General features: G+C 40.6%; 1 long non-coding RNA gene across 5 annotated transcripts in view; it reads right to left on the minus strand.

The window, feature by feature from the left end:
* Positions 1-24,285, minus strand: part of LOC103171027 — a 123,394-nt gene that overhangs the window by 19,825 nt on the left and 79,284 nt on the right. For all 5 annotated transcript variants that reach the window (XR_003761939.2, XR_486551.3, XR_003761937.2 and 2 more), the window contains one exon: positions 8,345-8,444. This is a non-coding gene — a long non-coding RNA (uncharacterized LOC103171027). The remainder of the gene's footprint in view (positions 1-8,344; positions 8,445-24,285) is intronic.

Genomic DNA, 24,285 nt, shown 5'->3' on the forward strand with positions numbered 1-24,285 from the left:
TTGTACTATATTTGAGTATATCAGATATTCTCAGTGACATCCAACTATCCCTTGCTTTAATCTGGGCTGTGCAGTCTGAAAAAAGGCAGTGTAAAGAATGGCTGTAAAATAAATATAGTTTTATATAGTAAAAGGGGAGTTTTGTTATGGACTTCTTCAGCCCTCAGCCCATTAAAAGCAAACTTATATAGCTGTGCTTTAGGTCCAGGATGATGTTGCAGTTGGGACTTTAGGATCACCCAATACAATGCTCTGTATAGCAGGAGTTTGATAAATACTGTTCATGATGACAACACTAATGTGCTTCTAACAGTATCTTGCACATTATTATTAATATTATTATGTTTAAGTGCTTACTAAGTATCAAGTACTGTTCTAAAGACTAGGGTAGTACAGGTTGTTCAGTTTGGACACAGCCCCTGTCCCATTTAGGACTCTCAGTTTAAGTAGGAGAAAGAATAGGTGTTTAAACCCCATTTTATAGTTGAGGAAACTGAGGCACAGAGAAGCTAAGTGACTTGCCCAAGGTCATACAGCAAACAATTTTTTAATGGTATTTATTAAGTGTTTACTATGTGCCAGGTAATTGGCAGACTCAGGATTAGAACCCAGGTTCTCTGATTTCCAGGCTATGTTGCGTCATGCTGACACATCACATATATGTTAAGATTATACCTTGTTATATTAATGATGATGATAGTAATAATCATGATATTTGTCCAGTGCTGACTGTGTGCAAGAACTGTACTAAGTATGGGGGTAGATACACAATCAGATCAGGCACAGTCTCTGCCCCATCAGGGGTTTACAATCTAAGGGAGAGGGAGAACAAGTACTTAATCCTCATTTTTACAGAAGAATAAATTTAGGCACAGAGAAGTTAAATGACTTGCCCGAGGTCACACAGTAGGCAAATTAAAGAGCCAGGGTTAAAGCCTGGCTTCCAGGCCAGGTCTCTTTTCCACTAGACCACGCTGCTTTTGAAGTCACAATCTTCCTGAAGTGTTAGTTCTATTTCTAATTATTGTGTGGCAGGTTCATCTTGTTACTGCTTCTGTCTCCCATCAGTCTCTCAATCAGTCGATCAATCATATTTATTGAACACTTATCCCGTGCAGAGTACTGTACTAAGCACTTGGGAAAGTAGAATATAACAGAGTTGGTAGACATGCTCCCTCCCTACAATGACCTTACAGTCTAGAGAGACAGACATTAATATAAATGCATTCTTGATATGTCCATAAGTGCTGTGCAGCTGAGGAAGGGGTGAATATAGGTTGCAAATCTAAATTCATCTCTGTATCACTCCCTTTAGAAGGCCATTAGGGATTTTCCTTGAATTCAGTTAATCCTCTCTTAAATTTATTGCTATTTTTTGCCTGTACAAAAAATGATCATGAATTTCATTCTGTTCCACCACCTGTATTTTAGTTTGCTTAGAACCCACCACCTTCAAGATTCAGTGGATGCCCTCCTTGATACACAATTCCCTGTCTACCCTCTCCATGACTTTGTAAATTCCAATCATGTCCCTCCCTAAGAGTTGTGTTAATTACTTAGCCTCCAGCTGGGCTGTAGCACCGCCCTAAACTGCCGACTATAGATTGTGTAACTCTAATCAGTTTTGTTAATAGAGGCTTCACTTTGGAAACGTCCCTTCAGAAAAGAATAGAAAGGAAACAATAGAGCAAAGAGATGGAAACGTCCCTTCAGGAAATAATAGAAAGGAAACAATAGAGCAAAGAGAGGGAGCTACATCTTGGGAGGCAGCCCTAGGCAGGTCCTTCCAGCTTCCCTTTCTTTGCTCATCACTCCAGTGTTTCTCGGCTCCTATCTTCAACTGCAATAGGAACTTTAGTTGTGTTTCGGTGAACCTCACCCTGTGCTTTGTGAATTTTAAATAGTAAAAAAATCATGCAACTGGGAATTTATGTAAAATATCCTTTTAAAACGTGGGAGGCCTACATTCAAAGCTTCTTATTACTCCTGGGTGACTATGAGGTTACTTCAAATCAAACCAAACATTTTGTGATCTTTAGCGGTTTGAGTGAAAAAAGCTTCAGATCCTTCAATAGCCCCTGCTAGCTTATGTGTCCCAATACAACTATTTTCAGGTATGGAGAAGCACAGTTAAGTAGAAGGGGAGCGGAAAAGCACTCAATAAATATGATCGAATGAGTGAAATCAAATTCCAATTCCTCTGCTCTTCCTATACACCTGAAGTCAAATGGGAGTTTCCCAAATTACATCAGGAATTGACATTCTCCTAAGCCCTTTTCCAGAAAGCATTACTGAGACTTTGGAAGGAATAGAACTTCTGAATGGTATTGATTCAAAGTTTTTTGAAAACCTAGCTCTATCTTCTCTAATACATTCTCACACACATTGTCATTTTACATATTCATTCATTCATTCATTCAATAGTATTTATTGAGCGCTTACTATGTGCAGAGCACTGTACTAAGCGCTTGGGATGAACAAGTCGGCAACAGATAGAGACAGTCCCTGCCGTTTGACGGGCTTACAGTCTAATCGGGGGAGACGGACAAACAAGAACAATGGCACTAAACAGCGTCAAGGGGAAGAACATCTCGTAAAAACAATGGCAACTAAATACATATACAAACATATACAAAATCATTTTTATAAAGCTCTTCAGCAGACATGTCATTCCGAGGGATGGGCTGCCCTTTAAAAAATGAAAAATTGCTAATACATTGCTTGTACAAACATTGTTAAGTAGAACAAACAGAAGAAAAAGAAATTAAATTGGTGAATGAAATATCAGTAGGTGGGGACTCTGTGAATGTGGTTCAAGCTTAGGGAGGGAAAAAGCAAGAAAGAGTAGACATAAAAGTACAGAAAGAGACACAGCTGAAAAGCAGCAAGATAGACCCACATAACATAAATACACACTCTGAAACAAATCTCATTTACACACATTCTCACATGTGGATCCTTAGAAAACCTAGAGAGTAATTTCTGGCAGTAGGTTCTCTAGCACAGAATAGGGGCAGGAAGCAGGCTGCTGCCAGAAGCAGCATTTGATTGTGTTCAGTTGTGTCGCCATGCTCCAACTTTTCTCTTGCTGGTTGTGTGCCTCAGACAGTCTTAAGAAGGCTACAAGCTGATTGCCAACCTTGTCCTAAAATCTCTAGCCTTGCTACTTTGCAAAATATTAAGAGAGAGATGATTACGGTTTATGCCACTAAACCCTATTGAACACTTACTGTGTACAGAGCACTGTACTAAGCACTTGGAAGAGTATGATACAACACAGCTGGTAGACACGTTCTCTGCCCACAAGAACCTTACAGTTTAGAGAGTCTAGATTTCATTACTTTCACCAAATATAAAAACAGTCCATTTACTGAAAGCTAAAAAAATTCATATTGCACTTGTCAAAATGAACAAACCATTAATTTTTGCCGAACTACATTCAGGAAGAACAGTCAGAGTTTTCTTACTTCCTGATTTTCATTTTACTGTTTAGGTTTATCCTGACTTCTTTTATTCTCTGGGCAGGAAGCCTGATTACGGCTGGAGGCTGGTCTAAATGTGGCCTTGGGTCAAAAAAACTTTCCCTCCTTAAAGATCTAAGAAAAATTGTGGGGGAATGGTTGGGGGAATGTGGGCTCCACCACTTCCTTAACAGCTTCAGGTGGCTACTGGGGTAACTCAGGAACAGATGAAGGTGGCTGGTCTAGTGGAGAGAACACTGTCCTTGAAGTCTGGAGGCCCAAGTACAAGTCGCAGTCCTCCTTTCAGCTCCTTATATGCCTTTGGGCCTTGCTGTATTGTGCAATTGCCCTCTGTAAAGTAGGCATACCATCCTGATCACCATTTGTCCTTATAGTGGAATAATCAATAATAATGTCCTGTAGCACATGAGTATGGTTTGAATTCCTTGTAACTGAACTGATGTTTTAGGAATTGGGCTGAAAGGAAATATATTCAAAATTATGAACTATTTCAACCTATTAAAATAATGATTACGCATTCCTAATCTAATTGGTTTGTGCAGTCTATTTGGGTGGGATTTTAATGGGAGGGAATAATCTATTGACAGCTGGTAGGTATGTAGGTAGGTCCTGGGGATGATTTTTGCTGTTGTTTTAGGCAAGAACAATAACAGGATCCACGCCCACGATGACCCATAACATCCTGTCCCAGCACCACCACCACAGGTCAAACAAACCTGTTTGTACTCCTGATGTTGACACAGTGCTACCAGGAACTGAGCAGTTGAGCATGATTTTGGTTAGCACAGAGTATAAGGAATTGGAAGAGGTGGTGCTGGTGGTTAGCCATCAGTTTACTGATTTAGTTGGGGAAAGGATTTTTTTTTTTGAGTGTGTGGGATGTTGATTTTTCCTGTGGAAGGAAGTGGGATGAATAGCTTGGAGAAATGGTGACAATGTCTGCTCTACTACTGCTGTCACATATGAAAAGTGTGAAGAGCCCAAAAAGTAGGTGATGTGGGAATGCAGGGGTAGGAATTGTGGTATATGGGCATTAGTGCATTTCCAATTTTTCAAGCCCCATTTTCCAAGTTTTAGTAAAGGGATTTTCTTCAAAGTCCATAAACTGTCTGGTAACTTCACTGAGGCAGGTCCCAGTTTTTTTCTCTTTGGTGTTGCAATGCTGGACATACCAAAAAGAAATCAAATCGGGTTCACTGCTTTAAATTTCAGCTGGGTCAATAATTTAGAATAAAACCCTGGTGAAACTTTTTTTTTCCAAAGTGGCCATCTCAGTGTTTCTCTGACATGTTGAAAAGTATTTCTCTGAAGAGCTTGTGTGTGTAGTTATCTCAGAAACCTTGCAAACGTTCTTTTTTTCCTAGTATTTATACTTGGGGAAGATGTACTGCTTTATATCTCATTCTGGTTAAAAGATTATCATCTCAAAAATATGCAGCACCACTTTTGTTCATCTGTGATTATTCTCTCTTGTTAAGACAGCACTTTTATATTCATTTTACATAATCAACTATTCTGTTCAGCACTTAGGGAAGGTTGATGCTTAATAAAAATTCAGAGTGAAGTGAATACATTTTCTATTTGGGTTCCAAAGTAAAGCATGTAATTTTTCCTGAGATTCCTGTCTAGTAAATCCAAGCTTGGGAATTGTACGGTTGCAAAGTTAGAAAGGCTGGATCGACTAGGTAGGGAAATAGTGTCCGAGACCAATAAATTACCTGTGTAATTCAGACCAAAATAAATAAATAAATAACCACAGGACTCTGTTGAAGCAAAAATGTTTTGCGGCCTGAAATACCTTGAAAATTGAGGTCAAAGTGTAACTTTCAGTCTCAACAGTCTAGGCAATTTATCATTGTAGACCTGACCTAAAAGTTGACCAGTTTGTTTTCCTCCTCCTTGATTCACTCCTAACTTTCCAAGTTCACTGTAGGCAGGAGAGTAGGTAATAATAATAATAATAATGAGAATAATAACAGCAATAATAATTGTGGTATTTGTTAAGCACTTATCATGTGCCAAGCACTGTACTAGGCACTGGAGTGGATACAAGCAAATTGGGTTGGACACAGTCCCCATCCCACGTGGGGCTCACAGGCTCAAACCCCACTTTACAGATGAGGTAACTGAGGCACAGAGAAGTGAAGTGACTTGCCCAAGTGACCCAGCAGACAAGTGGAGGAGTCAGTATTAGAACCCATGACCTTCTGACTCCCAGGCCCATGCTCTATCCACTATGCCATGCTGCTTCTCCCAGGAAGCTTGAAGAAGGGGTGAGTGACACTGTTCCAGCAGTACAGTGGCGGCTCAGGGCTCAGGGGGAATAAAAGGGGGAGGGTGGCCACAAGAATAGAACAGAATGACAGCCAGGAACTCACTGTCCAATCCACAGTGAACCCAACCCTGTTTGGTCTTCTTGAGAATGGAAAACTTGGGCTAAGGCTCCTCCTGTACCCACTTCAAGATGACTTAAGGACAAGGTTCAGGCTGATCTCCAAGGTAAAAGGAGCCACCGCCTCCTCCCGGCCCCACCTCCCCCAAAGCAGAGTAGTTGGGAGAAAGAAAACAGACTCTGGGCATCAGCAAGGAGTGTGCTGAAGTTCAGTGAAGATCTTCACCTCTTGTAATTGAAATGATATACTAATGTGAATGGGAAGCACATTTAGTGGTAAATATAATTAAAAATAATACACTAAAAAGCCATCTTTCCAAATTTCCATCCACAAAATAAAAGCTTTTAAAATAAATATTAACACAGATTGAAACAAAGTCTGCTGCTGGATTGGATTCACTGTTCTTCATGGGACACATATAACAGAAATTCAGAGGCTCCAACTTATGATGTGTGACTTTGGGCAAGTCACAACTTCTCTGGGCTTCAGTTAACTCATCTGTAAAATGGGGATTAATACTGTGAGTCCTTTGTGGGGCATGGACTTTGTCCATCCTGAATAGCTTGTGTCTACCCAGCACTTAATACAGGACTTGACATATAGTAAGCTCTTAACAAATACCATAAAAAGACGGGAGAGGGATTCCCAGCAGTCCCCAAGTGATCTGACTCACCATCCTTATTATTTGAACCCAGATAGATTCAATTTGATCTGTGAAAAAACTGTCTGGAATTGAAAACTTGCACTCCTGGGCAGTGGTGAACTCTGAGGGAGCAATTAGAGGATGGGAAAGGAGGGATAAAACTAATGGAAGATCATGACTTTCCACTTGTTTTGCCTAAACCATTTTTTGTGGGGGATTTTCCACTGGCCTTTCCTTCCTGTTTCTGTTATCTTCCTGCCCTTACCCAACCACCTGAACCAGCTGTGGGGGTGGGAGAGGCTGAGAGTAGATTGGTTTAAGATGGTTACTGTGAGTCAGGTAGAGGGTGACGAACAGAAAAGTAGAATAGTAGATGTCAGCAGAGTGGTTCCCTCTCCCATCTCAACTCCGCCAGACCCCTCCATTTTTGGTTAGAGATTACAGAGATTGGTCAGAGTTGACAGAATACATCACTTGTTCATACTGTACTTGCCCAAGAGCTTAGTGCATCTGTGAAGTTGTGGAGAAGAATTTGGGCTTCATCTACATTGAATTTGAGGCTGCTTTTGTGTACAACCTCATTATTAGGTCTAACAGGATTGACTACCCTGAGCTTGACATTATCCAGGGCAGGCATGGATTTAAGCCACTCCTGAATAAGGATTCATAAACTCCAGAGGACAGGATTGAACTGCATCCACAAACAGGCCAGAAAAACACACAGGATTTAATTTGGATCACACCTAGACACAGACACAGAATATTGAGGGTGAGGTTTGCATGGTAACCATCCTCAACTCTGGAAGACTTTTAGGACTGATTAATAGACCATCCTTTTGGAAATCAGTCCTGAGTGACAGGGCTCGAGCCTGAGCTGCCTAACAGGTCCCTGGAAACCTGCATTTAAATTGAGGCTTAACAGTGAAGACCTTATTGTTCCTTATAACCACATTTTTGTTATTTAGGAGGCAGGCAATTTTGGATGACTGGAGCTCTTTCATAACTGTCAGTCCACTTTAGTCAGTCCTTTAATAAGCATTGTTTTTCCCCTGTAGTTTGTTAATTGGGAGTCTTAATTTTGCAGCACCTTACAATCATAAGCAAGGGACTATTTTTTTGAGTGGGTCCTTACTTATGGCAAGGAAACTGAAAGGATCAGGCTGCAGTGCAGCCAACAGTCTCTTTCCAAGGAAATACATCCACCAATGGGAAAAGAAAGTTTTTTTTAGCTAGTAGCCAGTGACTTGGCCAAGCATAGCAAACTGAATCCCAGTAGACCTTAAAAATCTGTCCTGGATGACTGTGTTAGTAAGTACTAAAATAAATGGAGCAAACTAACATCTCCCTGGGACTCTAGGAAACAGAAGGTCCCTCCTCAAATGTTACACGGTTAGAAAAAAACATCCCTCAGATCTAGTTAAAAGAAATGAAAAATCCGACAGGGAAATTATTAGTTGAAGTTGAACTTAGCCTGGGAAGTGGACTATAAACTGTTGAGGTTGCTAATAAGTTTCCCTGGATGCTGGTTTTCTTGAATGGAAACTGCTTCTCTCCTTCTACAATGGAGGGGCAACTATATAAATGTCACTCAAATCTGCTTCTGCGGCTACTGCAGTATAAGTTACTGTCTCACTAAGCACTTGGGGAAGGCCAAAAACCCTCTGCTTACTTCTCTGGATAGGAGCCTACTGGAAAAAAAAAATTTCTCAAGATAAAAATAATTCACAAGTATTTCAAAAAGCAAAAGGGGGAAAAAGGACAACCATGTGAAAATTCTAATCTTAAGTAAACCAAGAAAACAATCTCTTGATCCAGCTGTTACTCACCACATGCTATCAAAGGTCACATGGCATGGTTTTTTTGGTCCCGACGAAACAAAATAAAGTTCACGGATGGGACAAGTCATTCCAGAGTTGTGATTGTATGCTGAAAAATAAATGGAGAAAAAAAATCAACATATTTCTTGCAAATAATTTTGTAAGTCAAAACTAGGTTTTCAGTCTCACTACTTAGTCCTTTTTGAGTGTACCAGGCTAGAAAAAGCAACTGCAGAATTTCACACCAATGTGTGATTTTTATCTTTAATATTTCAAGTGGTTTTTTAAATTCACTTCTTTGTACTGACATTAGGAACAACAAAAACAGTTATTAAAATCTTCAGGGTTAGGAGGTGCTCAGAAGCAGTCATTACCCTGGCTATATTTTCTTCCTACCTACAATACGGCTGCTTTTCAGCTAAGTTATTTCTGGCAATAAATGGAATTTGTTCTTTAATTTTTGGGTTAGATTCCCTTCAATGATTTTGTAATAATGCCATACTGCAGAAATACGAGGAAGCTAGATTCATGGTGATAAACCCCAAAAAGATGGCATTCGTTATACGAAAATTCAACTGGAAAAAACAGTGACATGCCCTGGATATTAATTGGGGTTGACTTTCCCCACATGAACCCCTGTTATGAGAGCTAAGAACCTTAACAAAGGAGGTTTCCTGGGTATCACAGAGACCACCCTCTAAACAATCACTTTGGACACACTGATTATGTCTACGTGAGGCAGTCAATCAGTCCATCATATTTATTGAGTGCTTACCGTATGCAGAGCACTGTATTAGCGTGGCTCAGTGGAAAGAGCACAGGCTTGAGAGACAGGGTTCAAATCCCAGCTCCGCCACTTGTCAGCTGTGTGACTTTGGGCAAGTCACTTAACTTCTCTGGGACTCAGTTATCTCATCTGTAAAATGGGGATTAAGACTGGGAGCCCATGTGGGACAACCTGATTACCTTGTATCCCCCCCAGCACTTAGAACAGTGCTTGGCACATAGTAAGTGCTTAACAAATACCATTATTATTATTATTATAATTATTAAGCATTTGGGAGAATACAATATAACAATATAACAGATACATTTCCTGCCTACAGTGAGTTTACAGTCTAAAAAGGGAGATAGACATTAGTATAAATAAATTATAGATATGTACATAAGTGCTTGGGAAGGGGGTAAGTATTTCTTTAGAGTACTTTTCTAATTAAATATTCATTTTTCAATCATATCTGCTCTGGCAAAATGAATTTTCAATGCTAAACCCTTGCTAAATTGCTCTGTGTAGATTACACTAAGAAATTGGGAGCCACAGAACACCAGTTCTACTTAGAGTTTGATTTAGGAATCCTGATGTTGGCATTTCTGTGCTTTCTCAGAATTTTCCATGGTGGTGACAGTGTAAGGGGACAAGGCTGGGCGGGAGAAGAGCCCAAAAGGAAGGCTCCATCAAATTGACATACTATCTATAGAGCATTATCATTATTACCTATATGTTTAATGGTATAATTGATAGTAATATCTATAGAGCATTATCATTATTACCTATATGCTTAATGGTATTTACTGAGCATCTATTGAGTACTAAAGCGCTGTTTTATGGGCTTGGGAGAGTACAATAGAAGTAAAACACACATTACAGGCCTTCAAGGATCTTATAATCTAATAGGAGAGAGAAAGCTCCAAGAAAGCTAAACCAACCCTTGTCTACTACCCAACTAAGTACTGTGGCAGATTCTAAGAGAAGATAGGAGCAGATTTTTACAATTAGCATACTAGTAGTTAACAAATAAGAGTGGATAAAGTATCTAGATGACTGTGTCAATCATGCATTCTTCCAGGTCAATCAGAAGCCAGACCCCACTCACGGGAAAAATCAAACCGGATTTTAGTACTTCAAAATAATCATTCAGCCAAGCTGTATGTATAATGAACAGAGACTAGGCTTTTATTTGGTCAAAAGCAAGGATGTTTCCATTTGTGTCCACAAAAAATAGGATTTTTTTTAATAAGTGAGAGTGTTTTTGATTTCATTCATTCATTCAATAGTATTTATTGAGCGCTTACTATGTGCAGAGCACTGTACTAAGAGCTTGGAATGAACAAGTCGGCAACAGATAGAGACAGTCCCTGCCATTTGACGGGCTTACAGTCTAATTGGGGGAGACAGACAGACAAGAACAATGGCAATAAATAGAGTCGAGGGGAAGAACATCTCGTAAAAACAATGGCAACTAAATAGAATCAAGGCGATGTACATTTCATTAACAAAATAAATAGGATGATGAAAATATATACAGTTGAGCAGACGAGTACAGTGCTGAGGGGATGGGAAGGGAGAGGAGGAGGAGCAGAGAGAAATGGGGGGAAAAGAGGGTTAAGCCGCGGAGAGGCGAAGGGGGGTTGGTAGAGGGAGTAGAGGGAGAAGAGGAGCTCAGTCTGGGAAGGCCTCTTGGAGGAGGTGAGTTTTAAGTAGGGTTTTGAAGAGGGGAAGAGAATCAGTTTGGCGGAGGTGAGGAGGGAGGGCGTTCCAGGACCGCGGGAGGACGTGGCCCAGGAGTCGACGGCGGGTTAGGCGAGACCAAGGGACGGTGAGGAGGTGGGCGGCGGAGGAGCGGAGCGTGTGGGGTGGGCAGTAGAAAGAGAGAAGGGAGGAGAGGTAGGAAGGGGCAAGGTGATGTAGAGCCTTGAAGCCTAGAGTGAGGAGTTTTTGTTTGGAGCGGAGGTCGATAGGCAACCACTGGAGTTGTTTAAGAAGGGGAGTGACATGCCCAGATCGTTTCTGCAGGAAGATGAGCTGGGCAGCGGAATGAAGAATAGACTGGAGCGGGGTGAGAGAGGAGGAAGGGAGATCAGAGAGAAGGCTGACACAGTAGTCTAGCCGGGATATAACGAGAGCCCGTAACAGTAAGGTAGCCATTTGGGTGGAGAGGAAAGGGCGGATCTTGGCGATATTGTAAAGGTGAAACCGGCAGGTCTTGGTAACGGATAGGATGTGTGGGGTGAACGAGAGAGACGAGTCAAGGATGACACCGAGATTGCGGGCCCGAGAGACGGGAAGGATGGTTATGCCATCCACGGTGATAGGAAGTCTGGGAGAGGACTGGGTTTGGGAGGGAAGATGAGGAGCTCAGTCTTGCACATGCTGAGTTTTAGGTGGTGGGCCGACATCCAGGTGGAGACATCCTGGAGGCAGGAGACCCACTAAGCCAAAAAGCACTTTTTGAATAAAGTTCTGACATGGTTGGAAGAAGGGAATCTGAAAGAGCAACCTGACCTGCTTAATACATTTTGAACAGGGTGCAGTTACCCGAAAAAACTTCCTAGTATAGTGGAGATTTCTAATATGGCAGCCACCATGACTGTAACAGTGCCACTGCCGGTCACCCAAACAATGCAAGAATCCCAGGGGGTTCAACAACTAGCAGAACAGCAGTTACTGGAACAAGTGACTAGCGCTTAGTACAGTTTCTGGCACACAGTAAGTGCTTAATAACATAAAAAAGAAGAAAAGACAAATTTTCCATTGTTGCCGGCAGTTAAGCAGAATTTGTGCCTGCAGCTACAGAATCACATATTCCAAGGACTGCCAGTGGCAGTAGAAGTTGTTTTTTCCTCCGTAAATCAATCAATAGATATCGGCATATGCAGGTTATAACCACCCCATATTCCAACCACTCCAATGATACAACCTGTACTATTTGATACCTTACCCCATGCATACAAGAAACCCAAATTCCTAACCAGGATTAAGGATGAAGCTCATCCCACCTTCATCCCACCTGGGCTGGGATTATTGATAATAATGTCTGTCTCCCCCTCTAGAGTGTAAACTCATTATGGACAGGGAACGTGTCTGCCAAATTCTGTTGTATTGTACTCTCTCAAGCACTTAATGCAGTGCTCTGCACACAGTAAGCACTCAATCAATACCATTAGGACATCAACAATAAATAAATCTTGGAGGAAGTTATGCCCATATCTGGTGTTGGATTTCCAAGGTATTGAAGAAATTCCTGTGTGGATGACTGAAAGAACTTACTGAGTTGAAGAGACAACCCAATTTAGAAATAGATGATCTAGATATCCATGAGTTAATTGCCTCTCACTCAGAGGAGGTCTTCACTGAACTTTTACAATACATCACTGCAAAGATGCCAAAACAGATTATAAAGTAGTCTCCACCACCACTGGATTAATGTCTTGCATCAATTTTTAAGAAAACAAATGAGTTTATAAATATGACTTAAGAGCCTAATGGAGAAAACTTGAGAGGTGCAGAGAGATGTTAAAAGGATTCTGAGTTATCCTCTACAAGGAGCTATAAAAAGAAAGTACGTCTGCTCTTCAACCTAAATTGGGCGAATTCTTCACTAGATCTGAAAAACTACGACCACAGTCAGCAGAATAAACTTCTACTTCTTCATTTCCTGCACAGGCTCATAATCATATCGCAACTCTGACCTCTCTCCTCTACAATGGCATATTACCTTTTTCTTCAAAAATAGCCAGCCTGGAAATCCTGGGAATCCTAGAGTGGGAGGGAGAATTGGAGATGTATGGGGAGAGGATGTTCTTTGATTTCTACACCCTCAACATCTTTCTCATTGGGTGCAAGTTGCTAATTCCTCGCTGGGAGCTCAAAGTAAGCAAATGGCCACTCAGACATTAGGAGGAACTGGAAACCATTGTCAGCCAGCACTGGCACGAGCTCCTCTGCCGTTTTCCCCATATCCTGATGGGTCAGTCAGGCTCTGGGTGCTTGCTTCCTTATTGACAAACCTTGAATAACCTTCCTACCAAACAAGTTAATCCACTTCATGGTGTTGGCCTTGAGCTATCCTCACCTGATTTGTGAGCTTTGCCTTTTGTAGAAAGAGCAGTTGTAGACAAAAACATATACTGTAACTCTATAACACGCTCCATCACCTAAATTACCCACTTAGTTTCTTCGGAATCTAGCCACTCTATGAGTTGTTAATAGCTAATTGATTTATTTCACTTTTATTTTGTTATTCTGGCTTTATAATGAGAAATCATCCTAATTGGACAAGTCTTTGTATTTTGCCAAGGAATGGAACCAATGTTATTCACTGACCTTCTTGACGTTTCACGAAACATATGGACAGGAGGCATCCACTAAGAAATGTTTCAAAAATTGTAAATATCACATATTAAATGAGGTGGGCTATTGGCAATATTCTCATCATTTGTACAGGCAAAGCATGGAGAGTTCAAATGACTTGTCTAGGGACATTCTGCAAATTGGTAAGGGAGGTAGGATTTTTTTGGAAAACATGAGCCTGGAGTGGGGCCAAGTTACCCTTCTTAGGGATGGAATGCCCACCCCAAATGACCATGGACCAAAAGAGCTGCCCTAATCTGTTTCCATGGTTACAGTATACAAAAGATTAAAGTTCTCATACACAATCAGGTTATGCACATATGCTGCCCCACCAACTTTGAGGGCAGGGATAGTGTATACCAATTGTATTGTACTCTCCCAAGCACTTAGTCCATTGCTCTGTACAAACTAAGTGCTCAATCAATGGCATTGATTGATTAATGGATTGATGTTGGGAGGAAGTGCTGATTCCTCACTTAATAAAATATGTTGGGCATCTTAGGCACCTCCCAGCAGCCTTCTCTTCCAATATGTAGCAGGAGAAAGGACGAATAGTTTCACTCAATAAGCCTAGTCTAATGTTTAGGAAAAGCAAAGTTCCATATTATTCTAGAAACTGCTTTTCACAGGCAGCTAATGTGCACATCCAAGAATTTATATGAGTGAGGTTAGAATTGTATTTTACTAAGTTAATATTTCTTCTCAATAGCCAGAGTGGACAGTGCAGTCAGATAGTTAGAATTCCTTCCCTAGATTCCTCCTAAAACAAATTTATGTGCATTCAGAAGAGGGAGCCTCTGCCTAAATATACAGTGATCCAATGCTGCATTCCTCCAGTAGCAGATTAGTTTGAAGACTTCAGATCTAAGAATGTGCATGTCACCCCTGACTCCTTTTTTCTTAGTCCTTTTTCACACTGTCTGTCAAACCTCCTGGCTTGGACAGTGATCATTGAAGAAACTCCATTTTACACTGTCTGTCAAACCTCCTGGTTGGGAGAGTGATCATTTGGTCTATGGTCCATGGTCTACTTATTAAAGCAGCAGAAAAGGGATATGGCATCCAGCACTTTAGGCAGATCTTTATCTCCTGAAATTGCACTTTAACATAATGGCTAGTAAACAATCCTCTTTGGTGGCATGCCAAGTGGCCTTTTGAAGAGTTTTCCCCCCCTCTCATTACCTTCTTCAATTAATCATTAAATCAATGGTATTTATTGAGCACCTACTGAATGAGAATAATTTAACTAAGCAAGATTGTGAGATCCTTGAGGGCAAAGATTTTCTACTATTGTACTCTCCCAAGCACTTTGTACAATGCTCTGCACAGAGAAAGCACTCCATAAATACTACTGATTTACTGATAGGAAGAGTACCACAGAAGCAAGTACATGGTTCCTGTCTTGGGGAAGAGAAACCTAAAGTATGTATAAATAAAGGGAGTGTATACCTAAAAAATTCATGCAGAAACACACTCTAACCTAAAATGTCAGGATAATTGAGGACAACTGCATTATTTAGCCTTGACTGTCTAGCTAATTTACTTCTGAAGATCCAGGCCTATTTATGATGAGCCAGGGAGGGGGTAGTGGCTTTGTGGATTCCTAACTCCTTGTGGCCACAGGCAGTTATTAAGCAGCTCAGCCTTACAACTGCCCCTAAGAGCCAAAACTGTGATCTGGTTTCACATATGCCGATTAGATCTCTGCCCTTGGCATGTTTTTTGGAAGAAAATTGCCTCTAACTATCATGCGGAATTGTTAGCATCATGAAAACATAAATAGAGGGTTTCTTTAGATAGAGGCAAGTGGTGGAACCATTTCAACTGATTATCTCTGTGAAATGCTCTATTTAAAGAAAGTTCAAAGGTCTGCCCCGACACCCAGCAGTTTAAGTATGAACTTTCAAGTCTACTCAATTTCCCAGGATTTTGAAAACTAAGATCTGGGAAAGGTGTTAAGAGCATTCTAAATATTCTACTTAAACCACAACTGCCGACCACAGAACATTGAGATTAGGCTGACTTCCAGGAGCTTTACTTCCCAATTACTTTAGGCTTAGGCAGCATTCAGAAAGACTAAAAATAAACTGTTTGGCTATGACTCAGAAGTTATGAATTTTATTTTTAAACTAATTGTTGATGTGGATATGGAATTGCATTTATTGCCAGACATATGATGAATTTCTACAGATAATCTTAAAAGGATAGCTAGCATTATTATCATCATATTCTCGAATGAGAATTAAGCGGGACTTTTTTAAAAAAAGAACCCAATTTGGCTTTTGTGAAAAAGAGCCATATATCAATTGGCTATAAATTCCCAGGTGAGGTGAAGAGCTAGGAGAACTGTAAGCTTTAACTATTCCCGCAATGTCATGTGGGTGAGGCAGAGGTAATCTTGGCCACAGAGTAACTACTAGGGAGGCTATGGGCTAGGTATGGAGAATTTTGAAATAAAGTAATGGATTTTTCCAAGAAAATGAAACTCCAGAAAAGTAGAGTGTGATCTAATGGAAACACAAAATGATCTCCATGATTTTGGAGGTCAGCCAATCATATTTATTGAGCACTTACTGTGTGCACAGCAGTGTACTAAGCACTTTGGAGAATACAATATAAGAAATTTGGTAGAAATGTAAACTCGTTATGAGCAGGGAGTATGTCCACTAAATTCTTTAAGTGCTTGGGAGAGTAGATGGGAGGAGCTATATAAGATCCCACCATTGATTCAGGAATTCTGAGGTATTCTCATACAGAGTTTCCTCTAAGGAAAGGTTATCAGCAGCCTTTAGTGTTTAATAAATACTACAGGTATACCCCACAATACAACTGGGTTGAGTTATGTTCCATGAAAATGTGGTTGTATTCTGAATGGCTGAATTGTGGAATATATTTGCATGTTATAAATTAGGATTCATTCCAGAACCTCTGTAAAAATGATAAGAAATTTAATTTCATGCTACATATGAAAATGATGAACATTAATGACATATGGTTTAGTCTTCATTAAAGTAATTCTTTGTATAACGCAAAAGAGTCGGTAGGTACGTTCCCAGACGAGCTTACAGTCTAGAGATGATCTTTGAAAGTGCAGTCTTGGGGGACTGAAGGGGATGGAAATGGGATTGTAGAGGGTCAAGAAGCATGCTGAAGGAAAGGAAGTGGAGTTAGCAAATGTAGTCAACTAGTTTGAGGAGTATGAGAGGAGGGAGAGGGGCAATAAGTGGACAGTACAGTACAGTGCAGAAAAGCTTTATCTAGAACAGGGGAACATTAGCTTGTTTGAAGGTAAAAGGGGAGAAGTCATCGGAGAGTGAATGGTTAAAGATGGCAGTCAAGGAGGGAAGAAGAATGGGTGCAAGTGACCGTAGACCTCCTTCCCCCACCCTCCCGGCAGAGGGGAGGCGTGTTGAATTGTTAATCTGTTGTGAGAACCAATTTGTTTTAGAAGCAACTCCATTACTCGATAAGTGTTAGCTGTAGCTGTTTATTCTGGGAAGATTTGTGTGATGGAACTCTGCAGGTCTCTGGAGTTGCCCTTGAATATTTTCCTCCTAGCAAAGAGTGTATTTAGTAGGATTATGTTATGTACACAATAAAAGCTCTGTTATCCAGCACACTTATGGGATGGCCAGTGACGTTTAGTCAAAATGTTGGTTATCTAAGAGACGAAGGCTGCCCAGAAGAATTGGAATAATCTTATTACCTTTGTGAGGGTTGGGGAAAGGACTCTCTGCTAATTCCATTAGCAGAAGAACAAACCAGCTAAAATTCAAAGTAATCACTGACCAAGAAATCAGCTTCTCTTGGGCAAAAGTCAAACAAGTGTGGTACATCACCATTTTCTCTGGTACAGAATGAGAAACAGATTTGTGGCAGTTCAGCCATGGCTCTTTGTATCTAGCCTATGATTTACACATCTATTTTAGAGATATTTGTACTACTGCACAAGAATTCTGGTCATGTCATTTTCATTTTTACATGAAAGCATTTCAGATAGTTGTATTTTTAATTGCAAGACATTTCATTAGCTCGAATATTGTCTATAATTTATCAGAGATAAATTCTTTACCATCGGCTTTAAGGCACTTAATCAGCTCTCTCCCGCCTACCTCGCCTCACTGATTTCCTACTAAAACCCACCTTGCACACTCTGTTTCTATAACACTAACCTACTCTCTGCACTTTGATCTTATCTATGCAACCAATGAGCACTTGCTCACGTTGTCCGTTGGGCCTGAAATTCCCCCTCCCTTCATGTTTGGCAGTCCACCATTCTACTGACCTTGAAAAACCTTAAAATCGCATCTCCTCCAAGACTCCACCTCTTCCCTGACTATGCTCTTATATCCCCTATCCACCCTCTCCTCTACATTGACTGTGGACTTGGCTGGGTACGACTTAAGCACTTCGATAATCACTCGAGTTCCACAATACTTAAGTATATATTCTTATACTCTATTTCCCCTATACAGAATCTATTTTAATGTCTGTCTTTCCCATATACTGTTAGCTACTTGTGGGCGAGAATCACTCTGTTGAAATGCACTTTCCTAAGCACTTAGTATAGTACTCTACAAATGGTAAGAGTTCAATAAATACCACTTATTGATTGACTGTCCATGACTCACAATTATACTGTATTTATAAGTGTAGAAACAACAAGATTAATCTATTCCGCTGTCAGATTATACTTATTTGGTCATTTAAATGCATTAAATGTATCCAATTTCTATGATAAGGAATATATTGAAGATAACGATAGCAGATATAACACTGATATATAACACTGATATATGCAGAATACACTTAATGCTACGGTGAAAAGTAGCTCATGTGAACACAGTTTCAATAAATAAATATGCATTTTTAGGGTCAATTTCTTTTGCGATAGATAACATTAAAAAATGATATTATGGCAACCTTTTGGTGTCATAAATGTATTTTTTGTGTTTTGGGGAATGATGAGAAATGGGAAATGGTATTAACTAAGCACCAAAGTTCAAAGAAAAAAAAACTCATGACACTTAAAAGCATTTATAGATAGGTAGGAAATGTTGGTTTTTACACTTTTTTTACTAATTAAAACATTTTTTAAAATTTACTAATTAAAAAATCTATACATGAAAGGACTGCCAGATTGATTTCTTCCACCAGACTCTATGAAAGTTTGGTGAGATACTAAGTCCCCCCACCAAACTTTCATGAGGTACATGAGATTGAGGCACAGTGAGTAGGTTGGAATTAACAGAGCGAAGTATGCAGGCTTGAGAGCAGCAAGGTGAAGTAGGCAGGGGCAAGGTGACTGAGTGCTTTAAAGCTGATGGTAAGGAGTTCTGTTTGATGAGGAGGTGGATTGGCAACAAGTGGAGGTTCTTGAGGAGTGGGGAAACATGGACTGGTCATTTTTGAAGTAAAGTGTTGAGTAGAGTGGGGAGAGACAGGAGGCAGGGAGGTCAGCAAGGGCTTTGGAGTCAGAGGTCATGGGTTCAAATCCCAGCTCGGCCACTTGTCAGCTGTGTGACTTTGGGCAAGTCACTTAACTTCTCGGTGCCCCAGTTACCTCATCTGCAAAATGGGGATTAAGACTGTGAGCCCCACGTGGGACAAACTGATTCCCCTGTGTCTACCCCAGCGCTTAGAACAGTGCTCGGCACATAGTGAGCGCTTAACAAATACCAACATTATTAATCAAGGAGGGATAGGATACGTGCTTAGATTAACATAGCAGCAGTTTGGATGGAGAGGAAAGGGCGGACTTTAGTGATGTGAAGGTTGAACCGACAGGATTTAGTGAAGACTAAATATGTGAGTTGAATGAGAGATGAATCGAAGATAACGCCAAGGTTACAGGTTTGTGAGACAGGAAGGATAATGGTGTCATAGACAGTGACAGGAAAGTCAGAGGAAGGAAAAGGTTTGGGTGGGAAGGTAAGGAGTTCTGTTTTGGACATGTTAAGTTTGAGAAAGGGAAAGGAGAAAGGAATATTTACCCAGGCAGAATTTTGGGGATAGTTTATTTGGAGATTTATATGGGGGAATAATGCGGGAGGAACAAAGTGTGTGTGAGGATAAGGATTAAGAGTATAATAAGAATAATAAGAGAATGTCCTCTACCCCTAAAACTAACAATCTCTGCTATAAAGTTTGGTTTAGCAGGTTCCTTGGTCAGATTTCTATTACTTCTACACCTATGGCTCATTTCCCTTGAATAATCTGCTGGTATTTTTATGGCTTTCTATCAAGGCACTGAAAGGTTTCTACCCAACCAGCGCTGTGTGTGGAGGTTAAATTCGTATTACTCATTGTCTTCTTTGTGATAGGTCTGCTGTCTATTGAGGAAAGAAAAACAGTCATTTGCAGTGTATCAGCACCACCCTTCATCTTTCTGTCTAGCATGACACACAGGGAGAATGAGTAAGGCAGAGGCATTATGTCTGGCTCTTTCCACTTAGGACAGAGACAAACCCTAAATGACCTTCCAACATGCACCCAAAACCAGGTTGAGCCATTTAAATTTTTAAAATTTGACCAATCTAATCTGAAAAATGACACAAGAAAAAGCCATTCATAGACTTAACTTCAGATCTAAGGTAAGAATTTCATTGGTCAAATTTCATGGTCATAATTGATTGATTTTAACACGTATTGGGCTCTGGGAGGATTCCTAGTAAATCCTCCAAATAGAGAATCCAAAAGTTCTGCCTGATTTCTCACACCCCTTCTGCAAAGGCCAAAGAGGGGTGTAGCAATAGCAATAGCTGTTTGCAATAGCAGGGCTTGTAGTAGACTCATGTGGATTTTAGTATCTGTTGGGCTTTGGTGTAAGCTTACTAGATCACCCATTGATTTTCCTGGTGGGGAGTTACCAAAGATATGAGTATTATTTCTTATTAGAACTGTACAGAAAAGAGGGTATTTGGGAGCAGACAGTAACAAATAGAAGACATAGTTCAGTCGATCATGATTCCTGCCCTCAAGGAGATAATAGGGGTAGACAGACAGACACAAACTGAAAAGTGTAATGGGAGTAAGACCAAAAATGTAGAGATTTTTGCTCTGCTAAAACCAAAATTAAGCCAAAATTATTATTGATAATAATAATAATAGTAGTGTTAGTATTTGTTAAGTGCTTACTATGTGCCAAGCACTGTTCTAAGCACTGGGGTAGATACAAATTAATCAGGTTGTCCCAAGTAGGGCTCAGTTTTCATCCCCATTTTACAGATGAGGTAACTGAGACACAGAGAAGTGAAGTGAGTTGCCTAAGGTCACACGGCTGACAAGCGAAGGAGCCAGGATTAGAACCCATGACCTCTGACTCCCAAACCTGGGCTCTTTCCACTGAGCCACATTGCTTCTCATGTCTGAAAAAGTTAAAAAGTCTCCCCTAAAGACCTCTCTGGCATGTTAGTTCTTCAAAGACTGCCACCTCTAATCCTCATCCTGCTTGTTGTCCCATTAATTAATCAATCAACCAATAGTATTTATTGAGTTCCTATTGTGTGGAGAGCACTGTTCTAAGTGCTAGCTGGGAGTACAGTAATAGTAGAAGATGTCATTCTTGCCCTTAAGAAATTTACAACTAACCGGGGAGACATACATAACATAATCTATAAATAAGAGCAAAAAGTGCTCAAATGGAAGAATATGTAGCATGATATGTACTAAAGTGCAACTGAGGTAGTGAGTACAAAAGTGCAGAGATGCTGAAAGGGAGGATGTGACTTGGGGTGAAATGAAATTAAAATTAACTGGGGAAAGCCTCACAAAGGAGAGCTTGGGAGCAATGGAAAGTGGGAACTGGGGTACAGATAAAGAAGAGAGTGCTTAGGGATGAGGGACAGAGCTGATGGAGTGAATTCCATTTTTTAAGTCATCAACACTGTCATAGTCAATATGCAAATCCAAATAAATGAATTGGATTGTGCACTCTTTAAGAAGGAGGACAGTATATTTAAGTATTTGGATTCTAATGCTGGCTCTACCACTTGTCTGCTTTGTGACTTTAGATATGTCACTTAACTTATCCGTACCTCAGTTTCCTCATCTGTAAAATGGGGATTTCATGCTACTCTCTCCTGCCTAGACTATGAGGCCCATGTGGGACAAGGACTGCATCCAACCTGATAACCTTGTATCTACCCTAAAGCTTAAAACATTGCACGAAGCACATAAAAAAACCTCACGTACGCAAGCACTGTAAATTGGAAGAGTGTGATGAGTTACTGACAAAGAAGTAATCAGATGGTTCTGATGTTATTTCTGTTAGCCTTTCAGCTTGCTATCCGCTCCTAAGATTTTGCAAACTCCGATATCTTGATGGGGTGAAATCCAGCACGTTTATCTGTCGGTATTGAATTTACCAGATGTCCTGTTTAGATTATTGAGAAATGGTGACTGAAGCTGATTAGAATGCAGAAGGGGTGCTTTCCCTAACTGTTGGAAACAGCCTGTCTTTTCTTTTCAGTTATTTAATCAGTGAGCCAATGATGAGACAAACTTACTTTTCCCTACACAGTGTGCCATGCACAAATGGGGAATTATTTGGCTTATTTCAGTTTGTTTCTCCAGAGCTGGACTATTTAGCTGGCAGTTAACTTGTGGTCCATGGATGAGTTTCATTATTTGAAATGAATTTTGAAGCAGGACTGTGACTGTGGCCAGAACCACCATCTTTACCCAAACTCTTCTCTCACTGTAAATCACAGAAACAGAATACCTAAAGGTTAAGGGACCTTGGGGAGTCAGCTAGTCTAATTCTCTGCATTCTGGCCAAATCATTCCAGAAATATATATAAAATCTCCAGATGACAAATCTTCACACTATTTCTAAGAAACCATTCCGATATTTTATCAGCTCTCTTTGTCTGGAAATAGCTTCTTATAGATGAAAACCTAAATTCCCCTTGCTGTAGTCCAATCACATTTCCTTGTGTTTGGGGCTCAGTGTACATTAAGACTAGCTGGTGCCCAACCACTCAGAATGGTCCTTCAAATAATTCTTGAAGGCAATAGGTAATTTGCCTCTCAGATTTCTTGGTTAGAAATTAAAATAGTCTCTGGTATGTTTTTGAGGGGTTTGAAAGGTTCAAAAAAGTGCCAACGTTCCTCCACCAACTTGCCTTTTCTATTTTAATTATTACTACTACTACTAATAATAATGTTGGTATTTGTTAAGCGCTTACTATGTGCAGAGCACTGTTCTAAGCGCTGGGGTAGACACAAGGGAATCAGGTTGTCACAAGTGGGCTCACAGTCTTAATCCCCATTTTACAGATGAGGTAACTGAGGAACAGAAAAGTTAAGTGACTTGCCCACAGTCACACAGCTGACAAGTGGCGGAGCAGGGATTCGAATCCACGACCTCTGACTCCAAAGCCCGTGCTCTTTCCACTGAGCCACAAGACTATGGCCTATTGAAAGTTCTGGTTTGCCCAGCCTGGATAGTGGAACTCAGAGATTCACTCACCCTGGACAAAATTGGCTCACATTCCCCTACCTTGAATCATGTGCATGTGCCCATTCCTCTGTGGGTGTGCTTCCCGTAAATCCAGCCGTTGCCCCAGAGTTGGGAAGCAAAGCCCTTAGGGGTCAGGGAGGACTAGTGAGAAAGGGAGCAGGGAGCGTTGCCAGGATGGTCTGTGGGACCAGGACAATTGCCCCTTTGCACAACTGGTGGGGTAGCTTTTGACCTTTGGAGAATCACCAGTCACCAGAACAATCAGTGAGCAATTTGTGTTTTAGATCTCTTCAGCCACCACTTCTACTCCCTGTTTTTAATCAATCAACCAACGCTTTTGTTGAGCAAGGCACTGTACTAATGAAGTTGGTAGACAGGTTCCCTGTCAGCTAACAGTCCAGAGGGGGAGATGGATGCTAAGTGCTGTGGGGCTGAGGGTGGGGTGAATATCAAGTGTGCTGAAGGGTTCAAATCCAAGAGCCAGGGCAACACAAAATGGAGAGGGAGTAAGGGATATTGGGACTTAGACATGGAAGGACTCTTGGAGGTGCTGTGATTCTGACACGGCTTTGAAGGTGGGGAGAGGGGTGGTCTGTCAGAAAGGAAGGGGCAGAGAGTTTCAGGCCCGAGGGAGGATGTGGGCAAGGGGTTGGTGGTGAGGAAGCTTAATACAGTAGTCAAGGCAGATTTTAAGGGCTTGGATTACCCTAGTAGCAGTTTGGATGGAGAGGAAAGGATGGATTTTAGTAATCTTGTATAGGTAGAACTGACAGGATTTGGTGACATAGAATATTCATTTGTTCATTCACAAATATGTGGGTTAAATGAGAGAGATGATTCAAGGGTAATGCCAAAGTTAGGCTTGTGATACAGGGAGGAGGGTGGTGATGTCTACAGTGATGGACTGTGGGGAGAGGAAGTACTGCAGTGGGTGAAAGGGTTGCAGCACAATACATGCAACATAAAGCAAGAGGCTCCAAAGGTAAATTATATGGACAATTGAGGTCTAAAAGTTCTAAACACCCAAATTATCCAGATATTTCATCCAAAAGACCTACCTCTCCCTGAAATTTTAGGATGATGAAGGACAAAAGGTACTTTTGAAGTTTGATTTATCCAGATAGTTTGTTGGTGTAAACCAGCATCCTGATCTCAGAATTTTCAAATTATTTATATCTCTGGTAATAAAGAAATATGCTTCAACTTTGGTTTTACATAGCCCTCTTCTAATACATTTACTGCAATTTAAACTAAAATGAAATAGTCTTTAATAATGACCATATTAAACATATTTGAGTGTATATTTGTGCCCTAATCTCCTCTCACACTAATATCTCAAACCAAGAGCAAGTTTCA

Source organism: Ornithorhynchus anatinus, chromosome 9 (genome assembly GCF_004115215.2).
Source record: "Ornithorhynchus anatinus isolate Pmale09 chromosome 9, mOrnAna1.pri.v4, whole genome shotgun sequence".
Lineage (NCBI taxonomy): Eukaryota > Metazoa > Chordata > Mammalia > Monotremata > Ornithorhynchidae > Ornithorhynchus > Ornithorhynchus anatinus.